Here is a 4,882-nt window from a genome sequence, read left to right on the forward strand (position 1 = left end):
CTTTTCAGTAGTGAGAGTGGCCTCCAATGGTTCTTTCAATCCATCCTGCACAAAATCACAAACAAGATAATCCAAGACATCAATACGAAAGCAACTATCATTGTGCATTGTGTGCTTGAGAGTATTAAAGACATCAAAAATAATTTCTTCTTCTCCAACTCTCAGTCTCAATTTTCCCTCTTCAACATCAATCAGTGCTTTCCCTGTAGCCAGGAATGGTCTCCCTAGGATCAAAGGCATCTCTACATCTTCCTCCATATCAAGTATCACAAAATCTGCAGGGAAAATGAACTTATCCACTTTCACCAAAACATCTTCGATAATCCCACGTGGATACTTGACAGATCTGTCAGCCAGCTGCAGCGACATCCTAGTTGGCTTGGGTTCACCTAAGCCCAGTCTCCTAAACACAGAAAAAGGCATCAGATTAATACTCGCACCCAGATCACATAGAGCTCTATGAAAATTAATGTCACCAATAATGCAAGGTATAGAGAAACTCCCTGGATCTTTTTGCTTAGGAGGCATCTTGTTTTGAACTAAAGCGGAGCAATTTTCAGTCAAATTCACCATCATGTGATCTTCTAGCTTCCGCTTATTTGCTAAGATATCTTTCAAGAATTTTGCATAACTTGGCATATTCAATAAAGCATCAGCAAAAGGAATGTTAATATGCAATTTCTTAAATATCTCAAGAAATTTACCAAATTGTGCATCTAATTTAGCTTTCTTCAATGCGGCAGGGAAAGGTGGAGGGATAACAATTTTGTTGTGTGCAATAGGTGTAAATGTACAGTTAGAAGACTTACCTCCTCGATTTTCCACCTTATCCTCGCCATGCTTGGTCTTTTCCTCATGAGACTCGAGTGCTTTTCCACTCCGCAATTCCACAGCCTTCACATGCTCTCTTGGGTTAGTTTCCGTGTTGCTTGGCAAAGTTCCTTGCTCCCTATTAGCAATCAACTTAGCCAATTGTCCGATTTGATTCTCTAACCCCTTTATGGATGCATCTTGATTCTGAAATCTCGTCTCTGTTGCAGAAATAAATTTAGTCATCATTTGCTCTAAATTGGACTTCTCCTCCCGAGGCGGCTCTGGTTTGAATCTTGGTGCATCCCATATGGTGGACCTCTTTGTTGGCGATTTTGGCTGTTTTGGCCTCCCCACGAAAAGTTTGGGTGATTCCTCCATCCCGGATTGTATGTATTCGAATAAGGGTCATTTCTAGGACGGTTCTGGAATCCCACTTGTTTCACCGGTGCTCCCTCAGGCACATAAAATGGATTGTCATGCTCACCCCCACACTTATCATAGAAAATTTCTTGCAGACGCATAGCCGATCCACTCATGCTCATCCCATCAATCTTCCTACTCAAAGCCTCTAACTGTGCTGAAACCGCCGACAAATCATTAACCTGGTTAACTCCTGTGCCTCGTCTCTGCCTATCAGACTGAGGATGATAGCTACTAGCAGCCATCTCCTCCAATAACTCATATCCTTCCTCAGCCGTCTTTCTCAGTAAGTTACCACATGCAGCAGCATCTATCATAGTACGGTTAGGAGTAATCAGACCATAGTAGAAAGTTTGAACAACTAACCCAAGCGGTAGCTCATGGTGTGGACATCTCCTCAACAAGTCCTTGTAGCGCTCCCATGCCTCGTAAAGTGACTCGTTCTCATATTGAGCAAACGTAGTAATGTCGGCTCTAAGCTTCATAGTCTTCGACGGAGGAAAGTACTTGATCAGGAATGCCTTTGCCATATCCTCCCATGTAGTGATAGACCCTACAGGCAAACAGTTTAACCACGACTTAGCTTTATCTTTCAGTGAAAATGGAAATAAGCGCAAACGAACAGCATCATCAGACACTCCATTAAACTTAAAAGTATAACAAATTTCAAGAAAGTCAGCTATATGAGAATTAGGGTCGTCAAGTGCACTTCCCCAAATTGAACAGTGTTCTGAATCATCTGGATGATAGCTGGCTTGATCTCAAACTGATTAGCTCGGATGACTGGTCTTACGATGCTTGGACGTGCTCCATCAAGAGACGGCTGTGCATAATCCAACATTGGAATGCGACGTGGTATCTCAACTTGTCTATTGTCACGCTGTTCCTCTCCACGTTCTTGCTCGTGTCTTTCCATCTGTTCTTTGAGTCTTTGTTGTTGTCTTCGACGTCTAGCTGTGCGTTCAATCTCGGGGTCAAAAGGCTCAAGCTTAAATTCGAGTGATCTTCGCATGCACCACCAGAAAAATCTGCAACACAAGGAGAGTATCAAATAGCAATAAAATAAGTAATACTAAAGAATTTAAATGAGAAATAAAAAAATCGTGAATCAACAGTCCCCGGCAACGGCGCCAAAAACTTGATCGAGCAAAACTTGCACAGTGAATAGTCCCAAAATTTATTTTATAAATGAAAGCTCGATTTAAATATCGCAAGTGCACGATAGTCAAGTTATAATAAACGTAAGTGAATACGAGTATCGATCCACGAGGACTGCGTCACACTATTTTTTATTTTCAAGTAAAATTTCTTTAGCAACGATAAATTGATTTGAGGGTTGAACTAATGTAGACTAAACAAGTAAAACAATTAAAATGCAAAGGAAATGTGCTCAAGAATGCAATGATTAATTTAGATTAAATCAAAGGAGAAATGAATTTTTTGGGAAATTATCAGTTCACCTACCACTCGTGTTTAAACAATTACACTCGACTTTTACTCGTGCAATCGACGGAATTCCCTAGAATAATTAATATAATCTGTCGAGCGATATTAATACTAATCATAAACATGCAGTACTCAAGTGTCCTCAAGTATTTAACAGTTTACGATTGCATTACTTCCTATGGAATCCACTAGCTTTCATCCGAGTGAACTATCAATATCGACACGTACCCAATTCCGTATATCTACTAAAATTGTAAATCCGTGGTTTATACTATGTGATCTTATTGTTAATTATTCTCTCGACATCATTAACAACATGAAATAATCAAAGGAAGTTAGCTAGGCTTCGATTGAAATAAGAAAGAACAATAGCATAAACAAATCACTCATAACAACGTCGAGAAATAATGTTAAACAACGAGTACGGGGTAGGATCCCCTCAAATCCCAACAAATCTAGCGCTTAGCTACTAAAATTCATAATAAAAACCAACAACAATCTAAGAAATGAAAACTGAATCATGAAAATACTAAAGATGACGACGGATGATGGCCACGACGCGTGGAAATCTCGAGGTCTTCGAAATCTCCTTTGCTCCTAGCCTTCCTCCCAAGAAAAATGATGAAAATAATGGTGATAGTCTGAAAAACGGCGCCCCAATCTCGTGTATTAGGTCTAGGTATCTGATAGAGTCCACAAACTTGGAAACAAATCTTTCCAAATCTCGCGTCTAGCTAGGGCGGTCAAAAGTGTCCGCCCTAGCGAGATACTTCGAATAAGTTTCTCGACCATGTCCTTGGTTTCGCTGGGGCGGTCACTTTTGACCGCCCTAGCGAGAGACTTCGAATAAAACTCCTCGGCAAGACTAAAATGCTCGCTGGGGCGGTCACTTTTGGCCGCCCTAGCGAGGTACTTCGAATAAGCTGCTCAATTCCTATCCACTTTTTGGCTCAATTCCTACAAAATGACCACAAAATACACGAGATCAGTCATATGCTACATAATGCTAGAAAAATGCACAATTAAACTAAAATAAACTAATATGATGCATGAATGCGACTCAAAACCAATACTAAAAATACGTAAAATCGAGTCCTATCAACCCCCTCATACTAGCCTTTTGCTCGCCCTCGAGCAAAATAGGTTAAAGCACGAGATTCTAAACAAACTCAACAAACACAAAAAGAACCCAGACTAGAAATAACCAACACACGTAAATGTCAATGGTGAGTTAAAAACGTTTATGTTCATGCCTCAGTTTACTTTCCCACTACCAATCAAGTCAAATCACAAACGAATACTCATTCTTATCTATACATAAATTTTGACATTAATTTGAACGTGTGTGTGTGTCATGATGGGTCTAGTCATTCGTGCTTCAAATAGATCAATTATCAAATCGTGCGAGTCACTCAATTAACACTTCAAAACAAGTCTCACTAGCATGCACCCCCGTGTCCATTTATCACTAACCATAAATTGAACTTTCTTCAAATCTTAAGTGCAGATAAGGGTGTCGAAAAGGAGGGAAATAGGCTCAATTGGCTAAAAGTTGGGAGTACACCGATCATTTTCATTGCGCAATCGTCAAGACTTTTTCGTCTGACTTTCCTCGTCTCCTTACATCTCCAACTTTTAGCCTAGGAATAGAAGTTCATTCCCTTTATTTCGGCTCCCCCTCACCTTACATCTCCTTCTTTTTTTTTTTTTCTCTTTTTCTCTTTTTTTTTTTAATTGCACAATTTTCACACATGTACTCCCTAGGCTAAGAATATAATACTTTGGATCACGACTTGTTAGGAGTATGACATTTTAATTCAGTGCAATGGAAAAGAGGTAAGTGTAAAGTTCAAGGCAAATCAAATTTTCTCATTCAAGGTCCCAATTAGCGACTTATTTTCACGGGTTTACATGCTAAATCAACTCATGAATGGTGCCTTTCAAATTAACCACACAGAACTTTCAAATTTTCACCATTATACCTCCGCGGGTAGCTCAGCCTGGCGTTTCTCCCTCTTGGATATATAAAGAGCCTGATCAATGGCTCTCATCGGTTGTAACCACTCATCATCGTCTTCAAAAATCACCCCCGCTCGGGCACACAGTTCAGTCACTAACGTTGGGAAATAGAAGCCCAAATTGCTGCTATTGATACACATGGTAAGCTGCCCGAAAATGAGCTTACCCACATCAATCGGCATCC

At 40.1% G+C, this 4,882-nt stretch overlaps 1 non-coding gene across 1 annotated transcript; it reads left to right on the forward strand.

The window, feature by feature from the left end:
* Nucleotides 1-1,608: 1,608 nt before the first annotated feature.
* On the forward strand, nucleotides 1,609-1,715 carry LOC140815784 (small nucleolar RNA R71). The gene has a single exon (XR_012114430.1). It is a non-coding gene; the product is annotated as a small nucleolar RNA R71 (small nucleolar RNA).
* Nucleotides 1,716-4,882: the final 3,167 nt, after the last annotated feature.

This window comes from Primulina eburnea, chromosome 15, assembly GCF_022965805.1.
Source record: "Primulina eburnea isolate SZY01 chromosome 15, ASM2296580v1, whole genome shotgun sequence".
Lineage (NCBI taxonomy): Eukaryota > Viridiplantae > Streptophyta > Magnoliopsida > Lamiales > Gesneriaceae > Primulina > Primulina eburnea.